The sequence below is a fragment of the Pseudorca crassidens genome, chromosome 17 (genome assembly GCF_039906515.1).
Source record: "Pseudorca crassidens isolate mPseCra1 chromosome 17, mPseCra1.hap1, whole genome shotgun sequence".
Classification (NCBI taxonomy): domain Eukaryota; kingdom Metazoa; phylum Chordata; class Mammalia; order Artiodactyla; family Delphinidae; genus Pseudorca; species Pseudorca crassidens.
This window is the reverse complement of record NC_090312.1, coordinates 65,060,198-65,087,865: the sequence shown is the minus strand read 5'-3', so window position 1 is coordinate 65,087,865 and position 27,668 is coordinate 65,060,198. Positions and strand designations below refer to the sequence as shown.

Here is a 27,668-nt window from a genome sequence, read left to right as displayed (position 1 = left end):
TTTATTTGCTATTATTTCATTTAGGATGTGCATCTATCTTCAGAAGAGAAATGTTCTTTTTTGTCACTATCTTTTGTTGGATTGTGTTAATAGGGTAATTTCTTTGCGTAGTTATAACATAACATAACTGTTATGTTATAAATTGAGAATTTTCCACTTTTCTCTCTTCTATGGAACAGATAAAAGCAATGAGATTTACCATTTTCTTGGAAGTTTTGAATAATTTGTCTATAAAAGAGTGAATCATGTACCTTTTGAAGAAAATTCTTTTACAGAATTTTAAATTTCATGTTTATTGATCGACAAGATTTTTTTCTCCTTAACTCAGTTTTGGAAATTTATCATCTCCATGAACATCATAAATTTCATCAAGATATTAAAAATTATATGATATTCCCATATATGTAAAAAATCTTACCTACAACTTTGGTTATATCATCTCTTTTTTCATGATGTTTTATCTGTTTCCTCTCAATCTTGTTCATTCTCTGTGTGTGTGTCTCTCTCATTGTCAAGCCTTGTCAGATGTTTTTCTCTTTGCCTTTGAAAAAAGGAAAAAAACAGACAAGCTCTTGGACTTATTCATTTTATTTTTTTGTTTTCTGTTTCATTTCTACTCATATCTGTAAAGTTATATTTCCCTCCAAATGTGTTTCTGTGTGGTCTAGGATTTGTAGCAAAGGCTGTTAGTTGCCTACCCAATATTCAAGCTCATCTTTTTAGCTAAATAACAGAATCCTGATATTAATTTGGGTAGCAATACATGTTGTCTGAAAACTACATTTTTCAGTCTCCTTTGAAGTTAGGTGTGACCACGTTCTTAAAACCTGGCCAATGAAATGTAAATGGAAAGTAGTGGGTGGTACTTTCAGACAGGCTTTTTTTTTTTTTTTTTTGCAGTACGCCGGCCTCTCACTGTTATGGCCTCTCCTGTTGTGGAGCACAGGCTCCGGACACGCAGGCTCAGCGGCCATGGCTCATGGGCCCAGGCGCTCCACGGCATGCGGGATCCTCCCAGACCGGGGCACGAACCCGTGTCCCCTGCATCAGCAGGTGGACTCTCAACCACTGTGCCACCAGGGAAGCCCCAGAGACAGGCTTTTTAAGGGAGTTGACTTTGCTGTCCCTAATTTCTCTTGCTGGAAGGTGGATGTTATGGTCAGAGATCCAGTAGCCACCTTGTCACTTTGAGAATGAAATCAGTGTTCAAAAGATTGTAAAGCAGAGGGATAGCAGAAGGAGCTTGAGTCTTTAGTATCATGTGAGACTCCCAAACCAGCCTTGGAATGCTTACCTCTGGAATTTTTTCAAATGAAGGAGAAATAAACTCACCACTATCATCCTATTCTCATCATAATCTATTCTCAACATAAGAGCCATGCTTACTCCTTTAAGGGAAAATCAGATTATGGTCCTCCCTTTATCCTAGACATTATTATTTGTCTTGAATTCTATGTTGTTGATTATTGATATTGGCTTTCTTGGTTTGTTTGATACCTTAGTTAGTAATATCTTTGACTATGCCTTAATTGTTAGCGTTCTTCTGTCATTTAGTTTTAGGTACAACTTGTAAATTTATTATAAAATTTAACTTTTTGTTTCAATTCACTGTTTAAAAATAGTGACTTTAACTGAATACTTATTATGTGCATTGTGCCATGTATTGTGGAAAGTACTGTTTTATTAATACTTATAATGATCTTATGTGATATTTTGTTCAATATTTTTCTTATCTTTTGCTTTGCTCAAGTTGTCCTTTAATCTCGGTAATGAGATTCATCTCCTGAGGGTCTGGACTAATAGAGATAGTCAGAGATTCTCTGGAATAGCAGGATTAGTCCTTTTTAGACCAGAATAGCTTGAAACAATAACATTGTTGTCAAGATGTTTACTATTTCATGTAAGAAAAGCCAATGAGCCATTCAAGTCTTGTAAAGTGAAGTATAAGCAAACTGTGAGTGGAAGCCTCAAATTATTATCTAATATGTGAACCAGAGATTTAAGGTCAATAAACACTAACTATTAAAATCTGTCTTTTTCTGCAATAGATGTGCCACAGATAATGAAACTAGTGTAGCTTCTAGATTTTTCCCTTTTTTAAAACTTCTTGTAATAAAGGCTAGTCTCACATTTCTCCCTAGCCAAAATGTTAAAATGTAGGGCCATGAGTTCCCTGGCTCCACATTTAAGGACCTGAAAATATGAGAAAAAAAGTACATAAAAGGCATAAAGAGCAGATAGAACAGATTCTTGGAGATTGAATTTTTAAAATCCTATTGTTTTTGCAAATAGGCACTTACTCACCAGACATAGGTGATTATCAATTTCTGCCAGGAATGTGGTAATAAATGCCGACTTCACTTGTCACTGATCTGCTTTGGGGACAGAGAACTGTTAACCTTGAAAGCAAATGCACACCATTTACATTCTTACATAAATCTAATTAAGAATTACCAAGGAGAAGAAAAGTTTCAGCCCCACTCAAAAAACATATATAATGTTACTCTCAATCTTTTTCATCAACAGAATATTTTGCAAAGCATTATGTCATTTTGCTTTAGAGATTTCAAATAGGTATCTTCTTTTGCATATAATTTTGCTATTGGAGGAAGGAGTAAGAAAAAAATTATAAATAGAGGAGAAAACTTACATTAAGATCAGTGTTTAAAAATTGTGAAAGGAGATTAAGGTGACAAGAGAATATTTTAAGTAGATGTTATTAATTTCAAAGTGGTGTATTTCCTTAGATTTAGCTTGACATGTAGTTAGTGACCCCACAGTTAGAAAATTCCCATTTATCTGAAAAAATGACAGAATGGAAAGTGTACAAACTAACCTATTTAACCTTAAAACCACTTTGTTATTGAAAATGTTAAAAACGATCACCTTTCAGACTTATTTTGGAATGGAATTGACATAGAATGAAGTTTATGACTTTTGGAAAATTAATCTTGCTAGATTTTCTTTATGTTTTTAGCTTATGATGGTCTCAGATTTTGGTGACAGTCACATTAAAAAAATCATTACAGAAGTCTGCTTTTTGCTTATAAACAAAACAAAGAGAAAGATATTACTATGACCTTATCTTAATTCTCTTATGAATAGGATGAAACATATTATAACTTTTCTTTTGGAAATAATTATCATAAACCATAGCCCAAGAAGTTTTAAATTAAGTTTAAGAGCATTAAATGAATACAAATAACTCCAGATTTAAAAGACAACGTTTTTCCACAGGAAGAAAATAATGGCTGTCAAAGAGTCACCAACATTCAATTCAAGCATCATCTCATAAATACAGTGTCCCAAGATGCTGGGGGACTTATAAATATAAATAAGATATGCTCTCTATCTTCAAGGAACTTTCAGTGGAGGTGACATGCAGAGCCAAAACATGTATAAATCAAGGCAGAAAAAAATTCCCAGACTCCTTTGCAGGGACATCCCCTTCCATGCGAGCTCCCTCCCCTGCACATACAAACTCACACCTTAAAGGTTTTTCTCTGTTGATGTTCTTCAAGGATGGGTCTTTGGCTCTTATCCCCTCTAATGTTCTATATTTTCTAAGAAGTTTCTAGGCCAATGAGCCTCAAATATACAGCAACACAGACTTCTCCTTGGATCTTAAGTGAACCTTAAACACAAGTTTCCCCAAAGTGAAAGGATCTTCTCCCCAAGAACTGATTTTCTTCCAGTGTTCCCTGTCTTGGTGAATGGCACCACCACTCATTATACACAACCCTGAAACACTGCCATCCCCCTCTCTCTCACTCTCCATTTCAAACCATCACTAAGTCTAGATGATTTTATGATCTCAGTATTTCTCAAATCTGTACACTTCTCTTTACCACCACTGACATCCCCATCACCCAAGCCACCAGTTCATACCTGAACTACTGCAATAGTCTTGTAACTGGCTACTCTGCAGCCACTTTTGTTATCCTCAGATAATTTCCCTGCTACAACAAGAGGGTTCTTTACAAAACCATGTCACCCACTTAAAACTCAGAGGTTTTCCATTTTTCTTAGAATAAAGACAAAATCTGGACACTTCCTATCACAACAGATACTCTTACCTCATTCAGCCCTTGCTTTATGTATTCCAAGTATCTCTGACTTTCTTTCATTTTTTTGAATAAGCCAAAGTCACTCCCACCATGAAGATTTTGCATTCTCAGCTCCCTCTACCTTTTCTCCTTTTCATCTAGTTGACTCCTATTAGTCCTTGAAATCTCAGTTTGCCTGTCAATTCCTCAGAAAAGCTTATCCCAACTACCCAGGAAAACCCTAGTTATACATTCTCAAAAAACACTTTGTTTTCTTGCAGAGCTCTTTTCCTAGTTCACAACAGTTTATCCTTATATCTTAGGGCCATTATTTAATTAATAGCTGTCTTCCCCAGTAGTCTAAGCTTTGTGAGGGCAAAAACTCTTACAGGACAGAGCAGAGTGCCAAGTTCATGGTAAGTTCTCAGTAAACATTGTTGAATGAATGGATGGATGGAGGAATGAAAGAAACGATGGATAGATGAGCAGAGAAATTATCAAGGCAAATTAAAGGTAAAGGGAGAATTTATTTAATTCTCAAAGTAAGGTAGGATAGGTTTCTTGAGGTCATAGCTTTTGAGCTGAACCTCATAGACTAAGAAAACGGGGAAAGTTCGTCTAGGTTAACGGGAGAAAAGTTTTTTTTAAAGTAAGAAGATATAGAAGTTTTTAGATACTGTTGGCATGGTAAGTTAGCAAATGTGGCCAGAGTAGGAATTTGTGAGGCATTATATATACAAAGGGCATATAATGACGTAGTAAGAATCTTATTTAGTAGACAGTGAGACACCAGTGAAGATTTGGAGGAGGAATGCATCATATTTAACCTGTTGAAAGATAAGTTGAATTTAAAGGATGGACTAGAGAGTCAAGAGATTGGAAAGAGAAATAGTAGTTGAGAGGCTACTCAGGAAAGAGAACGGAGGTCTCAGCTTGGACTGTGGAAGTAGTGTTGGAAAGGAGAAAAGGGCTAGATATATTTCAGAGAATGAACCAATAGTATCAATAGTACTGGGTGACCATTCAAATGAGAGGAGGAAGAAGGTGATGAGATTCAAGATGCTTTGATTTCTCTGCCCATAGGCCCATGGGAGGAGGACCAGAATTAGAAAGAATAACGTTGGTGAAATAAGTTCAGACTAGAAAAAAAAAATTGTATAAACCAGTATAATATCATTATAAAGATTATTGTCAGAGAATAATTGCAGTCCTACCCTTGGACCCTGGAGAGGAGACCTTGCCCAAGGACCCACAATTTAGAGGGCTCTACCCTGGTCCTGGTCTGGATATGTTTCCCTGTGGGATGAGGAATCCACAGATCTAAGAGGGATGTGCCCTGGAGTCCACTACTCATTGCTAAATCAGCTCTGGGTTCCTGAGACCCTAGAAACCATGCCCAAATGGCCCCCAATCCACTTCTGGAATAGGTGCAGTCTTCCTCATTAGGTCCATCTTCCGATGTGCTCCCTCAGGCTTAAGAGATGCTCAAAGTATAGCTGTCTGTAAGTGTATGGATGCAGCCTGCACCTGAGGTATGGGGTTCTATACATGAGGCCCCACATGGTATTGGATAGAGCCAGGCAGTGGAGAAAAAGAGAGAGGGCAGGACTGGAATGGTTCTCACCTTTAGTTATGTTCTTGGGAGGAATTCCCAGAACTCTGAAAGAAGTTTAAATTTGAACCTGGCCTTTCAGGTTTTTATGGAGGCATATTTGCCAGAGTAGAAGAATCAACTATATTGAACTGTTAAAATATCAGACATCTAAAATGTCTATACTGTTGGTGGGAATGTAAATTGGTACAGCCACTATTTTAAAAAACTAAAAATAGAGCTACCATATGATCCAGCAATCCCACTCCTGGGCATATATCCAGAGCAAAACATGGTTCAAAAGTGTACATGCACCCCAATGTTCATTGCAGCACTGTTTACAATAGCCAAGACATGAAAGCATCCTAAATGTCTATCAACAGATGAATGGATAAAGAAGATGTGGTACATATATACAATGGAATATTACTCAGCCATTACAAAGACTAAAATAATGCCATTTGCAGCACTATGGATGGACATGGAGATTATCATACTAAGTGAATTAAGTCAGACAAAGACAAATATCGTATGATATTGCTTAGATGCAGAATCTTAAAAAAAAATGATACAAATGAACTTATTTACAAAACAGAAACAGACTTACAGAATGAACTTATGGTTACTAGGGGGGGAAGGGGGGGAAGGATAGATTGGGAGTTTTGGGGACTAACATGCACACACTGCTATATTTAAAATAGATAAACAACAATGACCTACTGTAATAAATAAATAAATATCAGCCATCTGTTAAGATATCAGGCTTGGAGATATAGACTCAAGAGCCATCAGCATCACTGACACCACGGATATGGAGGAAGCCGCCTCTGGACCAAGTGCAGGCTCAGAAGTCATTATGAAGGGTTGGATGTGGGATAGGCAGAAAGAATGGAGCCAGCGAATGAGACTTAGAGCAGTCCTAAATGTAGAAGGCTGCTCAGATGAGCAGTCAGAAAGGTAGACATTCATGAAAGCCAAGGGGGAATTTCAAAAATAGCAGGATTATTAATAGTATCTTTTTATAGATAGGTCAAGCTGGATGAGAAATGAAAAGTGACCAATAGATTCTAAATGACCTTTTAAATAATTGTTGCAATGATATTTTATGGGCAGTAATAAGATCCTAAGGGATTAAGAAGGAAATGAGATGTGAGAAAAAAAAGGGTCATAAGTAATGAACATTTTCTTGAAAAATTTAGTAGTGAAGGGAATAAAAGAGAAGAATGGGGAAGTTTTTATTAGGATTGGAGACAATCAGACTTGTAACCAATGGTATAGAAGCCATGGAAGGTGCAAGGGAGGGTAGGTAATTGATGGAACAAGCATAGCACACTTGGGAAGTAGCAGTGCTCATAAAGTGGGTTAAAGGGGGTACCAGAGTTAATCTAAAAATTAGTGGCTGCCATTATAAGTAAGTTTGGAAAGGAATAAGTGATAGCAACTGAGAGAGTTTGCATCTGGTGGTCTTCCTTTTTTCTGTGATGTACAGAGCATGTTAGAGTGCTGTTATGTGGGCAGTTTAAAAAGAGCAGAAAACTTCTGAAGTAATCACTGTTGGAAAAAGAATAGTAAGTTAACTAATTCAATGAATTAGTGAGCAGCGCTGGACTAGTAAAGGCTGCTCTATACACTTGTCACCAAATAAAGCAGGTTTGGTCATGTCTCTCCTTGACAGCTTCATTTAGAAAGTCAGGAAATTCAAAAATAGAAAGTGGATTTTAGGTTTTCCATGTTTATTTATTCAACTATCTAATATTTATGGTTTTGCCTAATTAGCTGATTTAGACAAGCATGGAACCTATATTTGGGGAACTAACTGCACAGTGGAATTAGAATAAGGTAAGTAGTCAATAAAATTTTGAATACTTGTGAATGAATAGTTGAACCTTTTCTTGGGGATCTGACTCGGTAGGAAGGAAAGTGAAACCAGATTGTAAACTCTGAGATCAGGAACAACTGTAATGTTTTTCTGTAAAATCTGCATTGAATAGGTTTTAAATAAACCCTTGATCAAGAAATGAATGAATGAATTTGGTCTTACAAAAATTAATGAGTTGGGCATAAATGAATGGTTATAGAGTAGAGAGAAGTTAGACCTGGAAGTCTGGATGAAATTAAAGAGTAGATTTAATGATAGTGCAAGATTGACAATGAGAAGCTCAAAATAAGGATCAGAGGGAAAATTTAGAGTTTGGCATTTAGGGACTAAAGAATTCCAAATAATGGAAGTGCTATCGTGTGGCTCTGTTAAAACCAAATGAGGGTAAAATGTGTTGGATTTGGTCCAGGAACTGTGATATCTGAGTATTGGGTGGTTGTTCTTACCCAATGAGGTAAGGCAGGTCTCGAGGGAATCTGGTGCAGGTTTCAAGAACGCTGAACATGAAGGGGAGCTTCCTGAAGTTAAGAAAAATCCTGGTAAAAAAAAATAGTAGAGTCATATAGGCAAAAAAAGTAGGAAGGGAAATTAAACGAGGGTGGACACACAAAGACAAAGTGGCAGTGAGAAAGGAAAGGAGGTGGATCTTGATCGTATCTCCTGGTTCTGAAATATTATAAATTTAGGACAATGATCCACTTTCATTTAAGAGAGTTACCGGGAAAGCTAGTTCATCTGAAGAAATCCAGTTCTCCACTGCAGTGGAGGTGCCATGAGAGACAAAATAATGGCCCTCGTATGTTCTCATTTTTATCCCCAAACCTGTGAATATATTACCCTACAAGGCAAAAGGGATTTTACAGAAGTGATTGAGCGTAAGGATTTTAAGACAGAAAAATTATTCTAGGTTATCTCTGTGCAGTCAATCTAATCACATGTGGCCTTAAAAGTTGAGAACCTCTTCTGGCTTTAGTGAGTGAGAGGTGGCAGTGTGAGAATGATCCTGACACTTTGCTGCTGGTTCAGGGACCACGGGCAAGCATTGGAGAGAGGTTTTTCTCTAGGAGCTAACGGGTCCCCCCTGCTGACAGTAAGGAAACAGAGATCTTGAAACCGAGCAGGACCCTCTGGAGCTCCTGGGCGCAAAAGCCTTTCTGTGTCCCCCCTTTCTTTTCTTTCCTTTTTTTTTTTGAGATTCCAGGTTTGTTGCTATGAATTCTTTTTTTTAACATCTTTATTGGAGTGTAAGGAAATAGGCTTCATTCAGCATCCATGACCCTCCCTGAGTTCCAAAGAGCAGGTTCAAACAGTTGCTAATCAGGGAAGGGAGGGGATGCAGAGACAGGGGAAGAGCAGTCAAGAAACAATAGTGCAGCCTTGGAGCAGGGTCCTGGTTCTCCCTCAAGGGATATACATAACAATATCTTTGAGCTGTTTTGCAGATACTGAAATCCCTACCAGGTGGAGAGGTGAACTGTATGCTGCCCACAAGCAAGTAGACCACAGACCGCTTGGAACCAGAAGGTTGATGATGCCAACTCCCACTTACCTCAGCACCAAACGAATGTCCATGAGCTGATCACGCCCTCCTCTTTGAACCATTACTATAAAACTGCTCACTACCACCTCCAGGTGGGGACACAGTTTTGAGGGCATTACCTCTGTGGTACCCTTTGCCTGGCAAAGCAATAAAGCTATTCTTTTCTATTTCACCCAAAACTCTGTCTCCAAGATTCAATTCTGTACCTGTATTCTGAGGCTGAATTTTGGCATCAATATCAGTTCTACAACTGCATAGAGTCATCCCTTGGTATCCCTAGGGCATTGGTTCCAGCACTTTGATTTTGCCCTGGTGAGACCCATCCTGGACTTCTGATCTATAGAACTGTGAGATAATAGACTTATGTATGTTGTTTAGGCCACTAAGTTTGTGATCATTTGTTACAACAGCAATTAAAAAAAAAAAAAAAACAAATTCAGGGGCCATTATCGAAATAGAGATTTTATAGTAATTTTCTGACAAAAAAGTGGGGATTTTAGAGAAAACATATAAAATATTTAGAAGGATATTGATAAAGACTTCTCAGGTTTCCAAAAATGCATGGATAATTTATTTTTCAAAGGTCACACTCTTTCACAAAATTACACAGGGGTGAAGGATCTCATATTACATGCTTTAAAATAGAAATTATGTAATAAAATATGAAATGTCAGTTTGACAATTAGTCCTAAAAATGTTTTTATAAGCTAAAATGAATAATATTTTATATCAAAAACCCACCACAAATGACTACTTTTTGTAATTAAAGAAAAACTTTTTTTTTAATGAAATGGGGTGAATATCCATTGCAGAATATACAGTTTGTTCCCTATAATCTTAGGTTCTGTAGGATTGACAAAATTAAAATGATTGACCTCTTGGCTACAATTTAAATCTAGAAAGGGTGTAGAAAAGGCTTGGTCTTAGCCCTGGAGCTTAGTCCAGCTCATATGGCAGTCTTGAAAATTGCTCAAGAAAAAGAAAGAAAGAAAGAAAAAAAACTACCTCTTTGTACCTTTTATGATTTCATAGTAAAGATAATTTTCAATCCATCCTGTTTCCATTCTAGTCCTACATGCCCCACTGGTCTGGGAAAAGTTTTCCTGACAGAAGGATGAAAACAAAAGGGAATTTGCCTGCATTTTGCTGATGTGCAGGCAAGATCTTTCCCAGAATTTCCTTTTGGCAGAAGCAGATCTTTCAATTTACATAAAAGTGACTGTGTTTTTCCTTTTACTTCTACCCTTTTGATTTACATTCTTCCTTATTGACTCACTTCTTCCTGGCATGTTAAAAATCACTCCTCAAATTCTAGAATGACTAAGAGTACTTTCTGGCTCTTCTTCAGGCAATGCTTCTTCATGATCACACTCTCTAATTCCAGCCGTTTCACCCCCATGACTGGCCTGAAGAATGGGGCTCAATCTGGGGAGGTCCCTGTGCACCTCTTCTCTCTGCAAGTGGGGGAAGTAAAAACATATTTATGACACAAGACCCTGTATGGTATTTTAGTGCCTAAAATATTTTAAAATAGTATTATTTTTATATAAAAAAGCAAATGTATTAAAGTTTTGGTACACAAGATAGTAAAATGTCCATTTTTAGGAATAATGAATAGGGAAGTTTTGAGGAAGACTTAGAAACAAAATAAATTCAGTAATTGTTTTGTTTTTTAAACTGATAAAGGAAAGCAGAAATTAATAATAAAAGGATCATAGGTTTGGGAACTAGGTAGAGCTACCTTTGATGTGAACTCAAATTTTGTAACATATTAACTCTGTGACCTTGGACTTAATAATATTTAACCTTTCTGAGGTTCAGGTTTATGTCTTCTGTTGTTCCCATCTGTAAATGGGGATGGTGACACCTACCCCATTCAAGGCAGTTGTTGTAAGGATTCAAACACATTTATTCCTGACACATTGCCATCTTGTATGCTTGTTGAGGGTGGGAATAGTGTCTTCTCATTTTGTTTTTCCCATGCTAAAGACAGTAGCCATCTGGTAGACACAAAAAAGATGTACATTGAATGGCTGAACAAGGGCAGCAATGTGAATAATCCAGAATAACAGATCATTGGAATGAATGTATTCCTAGTGGGGAAACTTACCTGTGGCTTTCCAAGGAATGACATTTACATGATTCATGGATAGCCAATATCTGCAATTAGATTGCATTCCATGGGAACATATAGGTTGAACAGAAAGCTACCCAAGACCTTGCTGAGCAATTAAGGGACAACTGGCCTGGGACTAAAAACCCTTACAAAAATAAATAGAAGTCAATAACAATGCCAGTCCCTTTATATGCATTCTTTTCTTTTTTTAAGCACTAGAATCAATGGATCTAGGCTGTCATCCATTTACTATCATGCTGCATTGGGAGCTTATCTTGCACCATGGAACTCTTCTTTTGGAATATCCAAAGACAGGGAGTATATTTGGTAGGGCAGTTTGGTAGTTTGGGGATTTTGATTTTTTTTTCTCTATGAAATCCCTGATCCCAGAGTCTGGAGAAACCTAAAAGCTAGAACTGAGCAAAGATTAATTGGAATGGTGGCTTCAATTTATTCTGTCTTGTTCCCACTGTTCTTACAACAGGTTATTAACTTATTTGGAACTCTGTAGTGAGAACATCTTTGAGCTAAAACTTGGGATCATTTTTAAGAAATAAAGATGGTAACTAAGAGTAAGAAAAATGACATTACCAGTGATCAGGAAAATACTTATCTTGAAAATAATATTATAGATTATTACTAGCATTATTTTTAATGTACTTTTTACAGCCAATATGTCTTGCATTCAACCCAAAATGACTCATAAATATTTTAAGGCCATATGGTTTGAGGAGAGTCAATCAAATTTAAACAAAGCACTTGTTTTAAAATGGCATATTTAAATGTTCAGCTAAAAGAATGAGCTTCCTTTAGCCTTAGAATAGCATCAAGCTTTCTTTAGTGAAGCCAGTTGCACCAGGGAGTGAATATGAATCACTCTTAATTTCATTAGTCTATTTATATTACTGCCCATTATCTGAATCATCAAAATATGATGATGATCAGGCTTTTGCTTCTAAGGAGCGTGATTTTTCTTCTTCTTTGTTTTGCAATAGTTCAAGTAATTCATATTGTATCTTACTTGTGAGTGCCTACTATGAGTGGGAAAAGTAATTAAAGACTTGTGATGGCAAAAAATTTCTTAACCTGATGGCATAAACCCCATGGATTTAAGTGATTTAAAGGACTTAGCTTGTTATTTTGTAGTGGTAAATAAGATGAAGAAGAGAATTGGATTTTTAACAGAAAACAAAATAAACTTGTTTATATCTAATTAAATTGATTCATTAGCTATGTTATAATAACTAACACACTAAGGAAAGCATTGTTAAATAATTAAATACAGAGGCAGTCAATGTTACAATATTGCATTGTTTTAATCAAAGTGTCAGCTCCAATAATGTAGATGGCCCTGGGTTGTGGACCTAGGACAAATAAAGCTGAAAGGATTTAAGCGGCAGAGATGTTGGAAAAGCAGAGAAGTAAATAATAAAGAGACGGTTCAGTGCTCAGGGCTGAGCTAGTGTTCTGGTACCAGGTCCAAAAATTTGGCAAGATAGGAGGAAAGGGAAGAGCGGAGGCTTATAACTTTTATTATTAAAATAAAATTTTCCTTGGAGATCAACATCCATTGGTTGGAATCTTAGTTCCACAGATTGCTTACAGCCTGACCTCAGGGTCATATCAGAGCTAGTTTTCTCATTTGCAAAAGGAGATAACGCTTGCCTCTGATGGTGGTTTCATGTGTTCCCACCATTAGGTGTTATCTTTGGACTGATCTCTCTTCTCCAGGAACTTACATTTGAGTAGACAAGAGAATGTGTACTCAAGTAACGACAGTAGAGTGTGATGGATACAGTGTGTCTGCAAAGTCCTCAAATGACAGAAAGATTGCTTGGACAGGTGAGAGCAACCTGCACAGAGAAGGAGACATTTAATGCTATATATCATTACTGATTATCCAAGGTCGGCACTTGTCTTAGTCTGCTTGGGCTGCCACAATAAAACACCATCACTGGGTGGCTTAAACAACAGAACTTTATTTTCCTACAGTTCTGGAGGCTAGAAGTTCGAGATCAGGGTGCCAGCATGGTCAGGTTCTGGTGAAAGCTTCTCTTTCTGGCAGACCCACTGCCTTCTCCCTGCGTGTTCATGTGGTCTTGGTCATGCTGAAGGAGAAACAGTCCGCCGTCTCTTCCTCTTCTTATAAGGTCACCAGACCTATAGGATTGGGGTCCCACCCTTATGACCTCATTTAACCTTAATTTCCTCCTAAAATCTCTGTCTCCAAATACAGTCACATTGGAGGTTAGGGCATCAGCATATGAATTGGGCTGGGGGTGGGCACAGGAGAACACAATTCAATCCACAGCAGTATGTAGTTAGAGGCAGGCGCCAAGGCTGTAAAGACTAAGGGACGATGGATACAGAATCTACACAGAGAGGCTGTGCAAAAGGAATTCACAGGCAGGTCGCTGTTGGGAGCCAAGAAGTTTTCGCCATTAGAAGATGGCCGACACCCTGCTTCTCTTCCTGATTTATGAGATAGAAGTTCGCGCCTAAAATGAAAGCCCGCGCACGCAGCACCAATGATGATTAGCCAAGTACTTCCCTCATTCTGAATCCCGCCCCCCTTTCTCTGCAGTGTATAAATACAGCTACCGCAGCAATAAAAGTTTGAGGCTTGATCAGGATTCTGTCTTGCCTCCATTCTTTCGCGTCTCCTGCCCTTCCCCCTTTTTTCAACCCCCACAGGTTCCTCCTCAGACTCACAAGGATTTGTCCTGCTGGTCGGGACTCCCGGGGACGCCCGGGGCCGTACACAGGTCGCCTAGTCCACTAGCAATTCTTCACCAGAGTTGAAGTTCTTCATGATAAGGTAACAGTTTTTCTCAGATTAGGACATTTTGCATATTTGCAACTTTTTAGGGCAAAAAGCAGTCTCTAATGTCAGGCTTCTGGTGCAGCTCAGTGGGAGCACATGATTGAAGAAATGATGCTGATATAGAAAGAGATGATGGAGAAAGGGGAAGAACCACTGTCCCCTCCATCTTTGATTCTTACATGGGGCCGGATACACTAACAGATGTTCAATACATGTCAGTTTAATTAACTTGGTAGGAAAATCCAAATACATAAAAACCAATTTGTGTTTTTGACCCAGTGATAACAGAAAGTGCCTTCTTTTCAGAAAAAGAAAAGAAAATTGCTGCCTAATATTTCAGGAAAGGTGAAGTATTTGTTAAAATATCTGAAGTACAATGCTTATTCTACAGAAGCTCATCCTTGCTGAACTCAGTGAAGAGTGGGTGTAAATAGAGTGGGTGTAAATGTCCTTTCCACTGTCTCTTCTGTGTGCACAGGAGGACTGCATTGTGCCCCACACCTTCAAGTTTGATTGGGATCACGTGACCCAGGGCTGGCCCATGGGATGTGGGCAGCTGTGATGCAAGCTGCTTCCAGGCCTGGAACTTAAATATTCCTTGTGTGGCCCTCAACCTCTCTCTTCAGTGTTGGTTACACCCTGACTTGGAGACCACATGATGTACATTGTGAAGCTGTCAGATAGAGGAGGCTCAACTAACCTGAACTGGCTTTATACCAGTGAGAAGGAAATGTTTTATTGTGTTAAAGCCACTTAGATATCAAATATAGGTTAGCTTATCCTGACTAATACATTACCCTTCCCATGTGTGAGGAAATGTGTTTTCTGTTCTGCTTAGTTCTATTTTATGTTAGTTTTCAAAAACGCTGGTCCCAATGAATTAAACTGACTTAATGACCCCTACTGGGTCCTGATATGTAGTTTGAAAAACACTCTTTTAAAGAATACTAGCATTCAGATAAGGCAATGCGACGCTCACCATTAAAACAAGTGGGTTGAACCACATTCTTAAAGACTTTGGCCCTATGGTTCAGACTGATCACAATTAGATGGTTTCATTGTCTTCTTAGGTAGGTAAAATCCTACCCCAGTCTTCTCATCGATTGCTAATGATGGGAACCAACTCTAGAGACGTGCATTTTCCAAAAGGAGGCAAATAATATTAAAACATCATAAATGTTAATTACACACTCCATAGAAAGGACAAAGGAAATAAGATATGAATTTTGAAATGATTTTGTGGGGTTTTTTTCTTCTTCATCTGTGATGGCTCAGACTGCCTTCTTGGGTTTCATTTTCAATCACCATCTTCAATCTAGGATTCCCAAACTTTTGCTCATATCTATGGCTTCCTGGAGTAGTCTGCCTGTGGGACATCCCCAGGAGTTGCTACAAGTCCAACTGCTCTTCCTCCTGGAGGCTTAAATCCTCCGGGATAAACGTGAAGCCAGTTAGGTGTTGACTTTTTAATTTACTCCAATAATTAAGCTCTACGAAAAGTTGCCCATTCACTGGGGAGCCAAATCTTTTCTCCCTGTGCTCATGGCATCCCCAACCATGAAACTGTTCCATGAAACTTTGAAACTGTTCTCCAACAGAAGAATGTTGTCAGGGTAGCACCCTCACCCCCTTTTGTTTGTTTTTGTTTCTTTGTTTAAAGTAATATGTTGGTCAAGCAAGACAGTAGTGGGCTTGGAGACAGCAGATCTCTATCACTTCTGAAAAATGTAGGAAGTCTGGATACTCTGGTGTATCCTAGGCTTAGATATGACTCAGCTCACCCTCCTATCTGTGGGTTTCAAATGATTTTAAACCCTAAGGAGAATTTTTGGTCTATCCTATCTCTACTTGAACTGTTAGGAAAGTTTGATGACAAGGAGCCAAGTAAGATTTCTGCTCTTAAGAACCTTTATTTAATTTTTTTTTTCATTAGACCATCTTAATATTCCAACATAACAAACATATGCAGAGCAAATTTAAAACAGATTCTGACCTAACTTCTTCACAGGTTAAAATCCTCTGATGTTACTTAGTTTGGTGGGAAAATGGTTAGTAAATGTTTTTGCCAACATAGTTAAAAGCATGTGGTCACAGCCTTATGTGAAGATTCCACATTCTGTGGATTTGTAGACTACAAATAGAAATGTAAGAAAGTACATAAAAATCACGAAGTGCTAGATAACAAGCAAAGGTACAAATAATTAATACTCAACTATGATGTTGCCATTTACAACAAGATAGAGTCTACTGAGAGCAAAAGTGATACATGTATGTTGGACATTTAAAAACAGAAAGACAGAAATTATGGTAAAATTTAAAGTGCCATTCTGAGAGGACTTATTTTAGTTACCATAAATTAATCCCTACTACTAGTTCCTTTATGGATTATGAACAGTGATTATTGTTTAAGGTCACTGATAACTGGGATGAACTAGCAGTAAAGATAATTAGGTTATGATAGCCATGATGGCTGTTGACATTTGGGAAGAAGTAGAAAGCACCAGTTATAAAGCAGTGGGAATCATCTGAAGCACACGGCCATAGATGTCCATGATATTTCCATTATGGAGAGCCAATTGGGGACAGAAAGATTTCAAAGATTTTGAAACCTCTGCCAAATGAATTAGATATTCTTCCATTTACATAAATAGAAAACCATCAAAAAAGGTGTTAAAGCAGTAGAAGGCCCTATTAATTTGAAATTTAGATAGCAAGCCTCATGGTAAAATATTGGATGGCTGGACTAGAGGCTGTAAGTCAGAGGTAGCAACCTAAACTTAGGCAGGAAAAGTAGAAATGGAGAGTCGTGAGTAGAAAGGATATATAAGGGAATGCAAATGTAGAAGTACCAGGACTAGGTGACCAACTGAGTGTGAAAGTGAAGGAGAAGTGGAAATTAAGAAACGAGCCCAAGATTCCTTTCATGGTGACTGGGTAGATGGTGATACAATTAAAAGAACATAGTAAACAGATATACACTACTATATATAAAATAGGGAAACAACTAGGACCTACTGTATAGCACAGGGAACTCTACTCAATACTCTGTAATAACCTATAATGGAAAAGAATCTGAAAAAGTATGTATATATATACTTATATATAGATATACATAAAACTTTGAATCACTTTGCTGTACACATGAAACACTGTAAATCAACTATACTTCAATTAGTAAAAGAAAGAACATAGTAAAGAAGTGGGTTTGGGGATAATGATGATCAGTTCAGTTTTGAACCGGTTGAGTTAAAATTTCAGGTTAAACCAAATTCAGGTTAAACCAAAGACGATGGTCTTTGAAAACCAGGTCAAAGAATTCAACTTTGATATAGTAATTAGACAAGCTCTATTGAAGACCTAAATTGTGGAATAATAAAAATGGTATTAAAGTATACTTTATTGTATATACAGATACAAGTTTTAAGAAAAAAATAGATTAAGAAAAATCTATCTTTGAGAAGCTGCTGATGTAGGCATGGTGATAGCAATAGAAGAATTTAGGAAAGAACCACAGAGGGGAGATTTGACATCATGTCATGTAAGGAACACAGATTCCCTGACATATACAACATCGGTGCCTGAATAAGGTCACTTCTCCAGATAAAGTAAGTCCTGCAGGTGGAAAGTCTGGCAAGGGTACTTAATCGGGGTGGGGGGGTGCCTTCGTGAAAATTATAAAAGACATCCTCTCCTATGGTTGTCTACAGCCCCATGTTGGAGCTCAACACCTAGCATGGAGAATGTGGCCTGAATTTCAGCTCCCACTCACCCTTTTGACCTAACTTCCCTTTGCAGTGTGGGTGTTGTGCCAGAGGGAGGGTAAGCCTAGATAAGAGAAAAGGAAGGGAGCCATGTTTTGTTTTTACTTTAAGTAGATAAAAGACTCTCTTGGGGAAGGAAGATTAGACTTTTTCAAAGGGCTTTACTGGGCAGAATTATGACCAGCACATAACTATTTCAAAATGGCAGGTAAATGTTTAAAGTAAATAAAACTGCTCAAAAGCATCACTGACTTTCTTGGGAGACAGTGAACTCAGTCATTGGAAGTAATAAAATGGACTCTGGATTCTTAATTGATAAATATTTTACAGAGGAATTCTTCAAGAAAATTCTTTCCAGCCTGTGATTTGATGATTACTTGAGTGTTATGACCAATAAATCTGTGACCACAGAGGCGAGCTGACTGGCTGGAATGGAGGAGACAGAACTTGGGTTGGCTCCTGTAAGAAGAATATTTTCTCAAATACAAAGATTTGGGGAAAAAAATAGAAGAGGCCCCTCCCTGCTCCCACTTACCTTTTAATATTTACATAGCTGTATAATGTTTGCTCAGTTGACTATGATTTAACAGAGCAGCTTTGTCCTAAAAGTCCTACTTGGATTGATAGATCATTCTAGTAGAAGTTGATATGGATGAAATCTTGATTTGACTTCGGCCAAATTATGTGTCTGCATCCCCCAGATTTTCTAATGTAGGTAATTGGATAGCTAGTGTTTGTTGGTTTCTGTTTCTGCATTCAATTGCTTTGAATTGGTATACTTCACATCTAGGACACCCACTTTATTTCAAAAGGGGGGTCTTCAGTCAGACCCAGCTGTAAATAAGTGTACAGGTATCAAGTATCTGTATTTAACTGAAGTAAGAAAGTAAGAACAATAAATATCAAAAATCTTGTTTTCATTGAATATTAATTGACCAACTAATTTAAGGAAAAGAAACTTATTTTTGAAAAAAATTGTAAGCTTATAAAAATCAAGGTTTTTTTCAGACTTCAGCAGTGAAGAAAGTTGAAAGAAAATGGAGAAAGGAAAACAGCTCACTAAGAAGGAAGAAGAGGAACCTGAACCAGCAGGTTAGTTTCACAGTTCATATTGCTTCTGTCTTTTCAAAGGATAAATAGAAGGTCAGGAAGATAAAAATCCAGTTTTCTGGTTCAGGGGGTTCCTGCACATCTCGGAACATAGTCTACCTTCCAATTCACAGCTCTCATTGGAGATTAGAAACAGGTTCTAACAGACCAGTGTACCTAAGAGTTAATAGCTTTAGTAAAGTAGAACATTGGGTCTACCAATTATGTAAACCAATACCTACCTATAATGACAGCAGTGTAATCAGAATTGTCAGAAATGGAGGAAAATAAACTTTTAAAAGATCAGAGGTACTCAGCGAAACAAATAACTTATCACTTAAAAAATGGATTCTCATTTAATTTATGGGAAATCCGTTCATCAAGATGAAAATAATAAGCAGCAGCAGCAACCACCACCCAGTGCCTTTAAAAAAAAAAAATCAGTTGTTGTCAGCTTGATCTAACCAGCTAGCTAACTAAAATATTATTTCCATTTAAGTAGCTTTACTAAGTGACCAGAAATGTGCATCTTTATGATAAACCAACTATTATTGGATTTAGCGTACTATCATTGCTACTTAATTGAAAGCAATTTATGTCAAAGTGGAGAAGAAAATTTAAATAATATTTACTCTTATGTGGCAATCTTTCATAGTCTATTGCCATTTGGCAGGAGCATAGTCTAAAACCAGGTTCAGTATTGTAAGGTACTATTGTATCGGTTATCTATTGCTGCATAACAAATTACCATTTGAAGATGGGGGCCTTGTTTCCTAGTTCCCATTGCTGCAAATGTTTGAGGTATCAAAAGGGTGCTGACTCTTTAAGTACTCATTGCATCAGACCATTGCTGTGTTCTCTGTAAATACCAGAAGAAGGCCTCTCTCTCCACTCTGACCAGGTTTTGTCCTTCAGGCCCCAGAGCAACATTGTTTATGTCTGTGCCTGACAAGGATCTTCCAAAGGACACTTCCTTTATCTTCCATTGGCAGCCCCTCCATCACAGGATGTGTTGGTTAATTTTATTTGTCAACTTGGCTGGCACCATGGTTCCCAGATATTTGGTCAAACATTACCCTGGTGTTTCTATGAAGCTGTTTTGGATGAGATTAACATTTGAATTGGCAGACTCTTGAGTAAAGCAGACTGCCCTTCCTAATGTGGGTGGGCCTCATCCGGTCCGTTGAAGGCCTGAATAGAACTAAAAGATCAGCCTACCCAGAGCAAGACAGAATTCTTCAGCCTGCTGGCCTTCAAATCAGAACAGCAGCATTGGCTATCCTGGGTCAACAGCATGCCTGGGTTTTGAATTTTCTACCCTCTATGACTGTGAAAGCCAATTCTTTATAATAAATCTCTTCATATATATATATATAAATACATATTTATGTCTATATCCATATTTATGTATACACATCCTATTTGGTCTGTTTCTCTGCATAACCTTGACTAATACATGGGTCATATTTATTTAACGCGGGTGGGCAGCACACTGTGCCATTCTCTCCTTCCTGTCTTGGTACCAAAGTATAAATCCTCTCCCTCCTCTTCTTGGTCTTAGTCAATACTCCTCAAGTGACTTGATATGCACATCTCTAAAGTTTATTCCATTTTGGACTGCTTTCCTAGGATAGATTCTGAGAAGTGGAATTCTTGGGTCAAAAGCTATGAGTTATTTAAGGCTCTTCATTCATACTGGCAAATTGCTTTCCTCAAATATATCATTATTTGGGACTTCATCAATAATGAATAGTCACATCTGTATAGCATATTGTTATTCTAATTAGCATTTCTTTGATTGCTGGCCAAGATGAACATATTTTTATGTTTTTTAGCCATTATTATTTCCTTTTATGAGAATTGTCTTTTCATGTCTTTTTATTCATTCTTTTAAGGATGAGGATCAAGGACATTAACCCTTTATTTCATATAATTTGAAAATATTTTTCTCATTTTGTTGCTTGCTTTTACATTTTTGTGAATTTCTTTTCTTTTTGTAAAAGAAATATATATTTATTGTAGAAAATTTGGAAAATACAGAAAATCACATAGAAGGAAGTAAAAATTACTCCAATTCCCCTGGAGATAGCTATTATCAATATTTTTCTACAAATTCTTCTAGTCTTTTGTTGTGAATATAGATAAATATATATACATAAATATTTCATTTTTAGGAAAATATAATATTTCACATTTTGCATGTAAGATTTTCAGTTTTTACTCTAGAATATATAGTGAACACCTTGCCATGTTATTAAATATTCTTTTATAGCATGATTTATTTGACCTATTTCCTGTTGGAAATTTTTGGTTGTCAGCAATTTTTACCATAGGAAATAGGAATGAACGTCCTGGTAAATAAATCTCTCCAACTATCAGTAGTATTAAATAATAGAATTATAATTTCTTGTGAAAAAGGAGACATATTTTAAAAGCTTCTGATACATATAACCAATCTTTTCTCTGAAACAATTTATATTCCTATAGTAATATAAGAAAATGCTCATTTCTCTACATCCTAACAATACTTGGCATGACTATTAAAAATAGCACCACTAGAAAATGACTTTGACAATATGTAGGGTAAAATGAGCATCTCTGATATTTCACCTTTCCCTTGACATCCATTCTTCTATTCATTCCACTAATAATTAGTGAGTCCTACCACAGACCAGGCACAACGCTGACTTCTAAGAAAACAGTAATACCCACTCCTCTTCCTGAATCATTATCTTCATTTCCTGGGTCAAAAGAAATTCTTGGCATGTACTTTTCCTCTCAAGTATCTAAGTATCTCAAGGATACATTGTATCTCCCCTATTTCTCAATTATGGTGCAGTTACTCAAATAGGACATTCTGACCAGTGTCTGTTCTATTTTGGCCAGTACTCTATAGGATAGTTCCATCTGAGTAACTTTTTTTTTTTTTTTTCTGATACATTCCTGATTTTTGTTGAAATCCATGTAATATAGGAGGTATGGACAAACCAGTTGAACAGTGAGCCTCTGGGAGAAATTGTGAAATAAAATTGAAAAGCAATTTTGTATTACAGAAAGAGGATAGATTTTGAGTAAGAAAGATCTTAGTTTTCACACCTGCACTGTAACTGTGGACAAATTACTTAGTTGCCTCTTTTGTGAAGTGTGGCTTGTATAATACTTTTCTCATTGAATACAAAATTCTCGAAAAGTAGCCACAGAGCAGAGCTAAGAATTTTTGGTATGTTTCAACCAAACTTTGTTGCTTGGGCTGCCTCATTTCAGTAGTCTTATCTCTAGCTTTGCTGCCCTGTGTCTTCTGAGGAATCCTTAGCCTTCCCTGCTGGCACTGGAAGGTGTGGATCTCCACTTGAGGTTATTAATGTGTGCTTTCTTCTCTAGACAATGCCTTATGTTATGAACCTACCTTCGCCCTGCTCAAGCGCAAACCCCTGCTCTGACTGGACCCTGCTTTCCCCAGTGATAGTTTTCAAGGAAACCTATGAGCTCCTTGTGGACAGAAATCATGTCCTGTGTTTTCTCTGTATTTTCATCCTCAGTGCTTACCTTGCACAATGTCTGGCACCCTGAAGGTGCTTGATGATTATCTATTCAACGACTATGCATCTGAACTTGGATGCTAAAGGCTCATGTGTTAAATCCCAGAAGTAATTTTATTTTTCTCTTTTGAATGCCTTTCGTTTGTTTCACCTGAAGATATCCTACATACTTATCAAGACTGAACCCGAATATCACCTTCCCTGGGAGGCCCTCCACAGGTCCCCGATGAAATAAATTACTCACTTCTCCATGCTCTGAAGCACTTTGTCTATTTACTCTCTTCATCTTCTCGTTTGGTAGACTCTGATCTCCTATTTATCTTTGGATTTCTAGTGCTCAGTCGACAGAAGAAAGAGTTCAATAATTGTTTGTCTGAGTTGGATGGAGAGGAAGGCTATGTTTAATTGTTCCTATGACTTCCAATTTCAGGTTGTATAAAGGAGAAGCCGATTTAAAACATACTTGAAGGACAGTAAGTAAAAAGAGGCAATGTGCAATAATCGGGTAGCACAGGGGGTGAGGAGATAAACTAGGTTTGATTGGTGGTTCTGTAGTTTATGGGTGGATGTATAGAGACCAACCTTCCCCTTTCTCTGGCTCCCTCTGGTCTCTGCCTGGTGCCAGCAGAAAAGCCACTAGAAGTGGCAGCACATTCCATATAATTTAGCAAATTAGAAATCATGCTCTAACTTTAGAGACATCCATTGATGCTAGAATTCCAGGCACCATGGCAGACTCATGGAAGATATTTATACTTTTCAAAACACACTTGGAAGCCCCTGCATGGAACTGTCCTGCTGAGACAAGTCCATGGGCCTTCCTTATGTAACTCATTAAAGGAAATATGTGGGTAACCAGAGCTGCAGTTGGAAGGCAGAGGGGTAAATAAGGACCAGCTTCAGAATCGAATTGGTTATCTTGAAAATCTGTCACTTCACCCTTGCAATACCTCATAACTTTGTGTTATTAGTAAATTTAATTATCATGCTTTTGATTCAACTTCTCAATCCAAAGATTGAGGTGTTTTTAAAAAGACTGGACTTTAATTTCCTAAGTTTTTTAGGAGATATTTAACCCTTTCCCTGTCAGCATTTCTGAGAAATTTTCATTTATCATACATGGCCTTAGACCATCATGGAATCTGCAGGCATTTTTTTCCCTCTTAACTCCTTATTTTATACCTGAATGCCCATTTTCCATTTATCAACTTTTTGAAACACTGGACAAAACTTAACTCAAGTATTGGTGGAGACAGTTTTCCCAAGGATCTCTGTCGGGAGCTCCATTTTTCACGGAAAGCCTCTTACACTCCTCCTTCACTGTGGGGCTGAAAAGAGAAAGTAAACATTATGGAGAAAAAAAGGATTTAGTCTTGGAAAAGTTTTGTTTCTCTCAGTATTTCTAGTTTGACCTTGGGAAAAAGGAGTATACGTTATTGTTTGCAGACATCAAGTAATCTGTGGGTTTTGAATTTTCTACCAGTTATCTATCCACGTGTGGAAGCAACATACGTGGGAAAGGAAAGAATAGGAGACTGATTACTTAATTTTTTTAAAAAATAAAACTGATGAGACAGACAGCAAATGATATTCAATCCTATTAAAGAGACTAAGCACAGACCTTAAAAAAAGAAAAAAAAATCCTTACATTCCTTGCATTGGGATTGTGTGATATGGTTCCACAATTCAGGGAGATTGGAAATTACAGAACATCTGCAATGAAATTGGTTTTCTGTGGAAAACTGATGAATCACTTACTGCCAATGACTAGAAGAAAAAGCACTTGTTTATGCCCTTATGTAATGAATTTTTATGAGGTGAAGTTTGCTGCTTATAAAAAATACACTTTAAGCTGCTGTAGATGTAAAATAATAGAATTCAGAATTCAGAGCAATGCATTACTGCAAAGACAGTCACTAGCAGAATATTATCTGCTTACAAAACACCAAAACAGGGCTATTACTTCTATAATGGAATTTAAAAAAATCTCATCTACCCAGTTGTATTCTAGAAGAAAAAGTATTTAAAGAGACATAGCTGAAATTGACAGCTCCAAAATTGCATGTATTTTCAAAGAAATGTTATTAATTCTCTTATTGTGCTCCTGAATTCCAACTGTTTTCCCCTCAAAGCAAGAATACCACAGAACATTTTAAATTAAAAATGGCACTCCTAAGACTCACCACAAAGACAAACTGGGGGTGCTGGCCTCTCTATGGTGTTACAGAAATGCATGTAGAAATCTTCTCACAATAATACCATTAGTTGCTCTGCTCGATGTTTGTTAAGGGGTTCATGATCAAACCCCAAACTCTCCTGCCTTCTTCAAACACTTACTGAGCACTTGTATTGTGCCGGTCACTGTTTTCGGCTGCAGTGTTACAAAACAATGAGCAAGATACAGTCTCTATCCTCACTGAGCTCACAGTCTATTTTGCCATTTAAGAAAGAGAGTCATCCAATTGAAACTGAGGAATATTCTGGTAGCTTTGAGAAGGGGCACTAAGAAACACTGCACACAATACTGGATGGGGGTCCTTACTCTCAAAGAATTTATTTGCCCTTTGTACTTGGCCTGGAGCTAAGCATTTTTAAAGCAAATGACCATACTTTTCATGAGTGGAAAACAATCGTGGTATTTTATAATTTTTGCTGATTAAAAAGGCACTCTTAAAAATTGTTGGCAATTTGAGAGAACAGAGGCTGCCAGGAGAGGATGGCATTTCCTGAGTGCTTAGGGAATATATTTACCAGGGAGCCGTCCCTGACACCTCATAGGACGGTAAAGTCTCTGGCTCCACTAATTCAGAACTGTGACTAGATGAAGTCTCAGCTGAAGTTCAAGCTTGCATTATGTCTTATTGGCAACCAAACCATAAAAATACCTCAGAAATGTCAGCATTTCTGTGTCCACATCTGGAAAGAATACAAACTCCTGGGTCAGAACCTGCGTCTTGACTCTTAGTTGAAGACATATGGTCATCTTACAGGCTTAGGTGAATTGATAATATAAAGTATTTATGTCAATTGTTTTGATCTGGTGTGCTGGTTCTAGATATTTTAAAGTAACTAAACTACATTCATTTACAAATACTGTACATGCATTTGTAAGTACCATACAAATACTTTTGGAAAAGGGAGTGGGAACTCTACCTTTTTGTTGCCTACATATTTCTAAGTGCTTGAAAAAAACGTATATGCTATATGGAGTTAGAGATTTAATATGTAATTTATAAATGCATTAAATAATTCAGACTCTTTTAAGAGTTGTGGGTGGTTGGCCATAAAAAGGGCAGACTATTTATTGTAATGCAAAAATAGCTACTCTAAGGTTTTTAGGATCTTGTATCTCCTAAATTCACATAGTTAAAGGACTAGTTTACTAGCTGTACACATGTTTACCTTTGAATTGAACTGAAACAAAACTGGCCAGGAGATTTTAAAGAAATAAGTAACTTGTTTTGGTGTAATTAAGTATTGCATGCTCACTGTAGAAAACTGGGGAATACAGAAAAAGTATAAAGAAAAAAATCAAAATTGAATTATTTATTGTAAGTATATGTGCCTGTTTATCTCATAGTTGAGATCATATTGTACTTAATAACCTACTTCTTTCTTCATTTTAGTATTATATTGTAAGCACGTTCTCATGTAATTAAATGTATGTATATTTTTGCATAAAATTTTTTTCTATGGTATTTAAAACACTGCGTTAATTAAATAGCTCTACCATTTTATTTATTTCCCTTTTGTTGAACATTTGTGTTGTTTCACATCTTTATTATGAATAGTGCTATACTGAACATCATTTCAATAAATCTATATCTAAAATCTTATCGTTTCCTTGAAATAGGTTCTTAAGGTCAATGGATATAAACATGTCCACATGTCCACATCCATCTGATTTTAAAATCAGCTTTACTTCCATAGATTTATGTTTTATTGGTTCTGGGATTTCAGCATGAACCAAACCTGTTAATGAGAAGAAGTTACTTTACTGCTAATGAGAAGGAAAGAGAACTACCCATTCAATACTGTACTCCCTGGCCTCAGAAGTGACTTGGTTTAACCTCATTTGACTTGTTTTAATTGCCAGAATAACAACTCAAGACAGGATTCCATGAAGACCCTTGTATAAAATTGTATTTACTTTTTTTTTTAATGACATTTTAAAAACCATACACTTTTTCTTGAAAACATCGAGAGAAAATAAGACCAGTTAAATATCGAGAGAAAATTACGACCTGGAAACATAAAGGCCTATTCTGTCTTGTTACATAACGTACATACTCTTTGAAGGAAAAAAAAAAAACAAACATATACGAGAAATACTTGCCAAATTACTTGTGGTGATGAGTACAAATGTACACTACACACTAATTTTGGCTGCAGGGAACCCTGGAACATCAGTCCTATAGACAATATGGCCTATTGGTTTGGCTAAAAAGTCTGTTTGGAATTGTTCTGTTGCTGAAAACATCTTTTCTTAATAGAGTAACACTTCACTTACTGAGCGCTGTTAGGAAAAACAGCTTCCAAAGGAATCAAGGTTTTGCCTTTGAGTGCCAGCACATTTTGAAGGCTTCCTCAAATACAGCAATGTTAATGTCACTGCCTCCTTAGCCAAATGATACAGATTGTAAAGTACTTTTATTGATGATCCGAGGTCATTTTTTTAAGCCACAATTACTATTCAGTTATTCTTCAGAGTCCGTGTGTCCCTACTTTAAATGTTACCAGATTAGGGTTTTTAAATTCTTTTTTTCCATTGATACCAGGTTTTCCATTATTTCTTGTTACTATAAGCATGCTTGCTTTTTACCAGTGTTCTCTATGTCTTGTCTGTTATTTTTCATCTGTTGGTGAAAGTTCATTAGAAATCTATTCAAAATAAAGCAGCCCCTAATGGGAACTCAAAGAACTACGCCATGGGTAGAGCTTTGGTGCATGAAATCTATGAAAATCGGTTTGAATTTCTCAAGGCTTTGCTGGCCTTGGCCATTTCAGATAGTGATGCCAGTAATGTACCACAAACCTAAAAGAAATCATAAGAATCGTGGCTTGTATCTACTGATTATTTGCTGTAGCCTTTGAACTGGTTTTCTTGCTCTCATAACTCTTCACACATTATCACTGTGATCCTTTAAAAGAATGTAAGTTTGATGTCATTTCTCTGTTTAAAACCTTCCGGTGGTTTCCTCATCCTTAGAATAAATTCGGGTATCTTTTCACCCTGGCCTGCAAGGGCCGGCCCCGGATCCCCTTATCTCACTGCCTCATTTC

The 27,668-nt window shown here is 37.1% G+C and overlaps 1 long non-coding RNA gene across 2 annotated transcripts; it reads right to left on the bottom strand.

The window, feature by feature from the left end:
- Window positions 1–418: 418 nt before the first annotated feature.
- Window positions 419–23,713, bottom strand: LOC137210312 (uncharacterized). 2 transcript variants are annotated; one of them, XR_010936453.1, is made up of 5 exons: window positions 23,622–23,713; window positions 10,387–10,510; window positions 7,963–8,052; window positions 2,305–2,372; window positions 419–541 (listed from the first exon to the last, which is right to left on the bottom strand). It is a non-coding gene; the product is annotated as an uncharacterized lncRNA (long non-coding RNA). The 2 variants fall into 2 exon arrangements; XR_010936454.1 differs by lacking the exon at window positions 10,387–10,510 and having other exon boundaries at window positions 23,622–23,712.
- Between the last annotated feature and the right edge of the window lie 3,955 nt (window positions 23,714–27,668).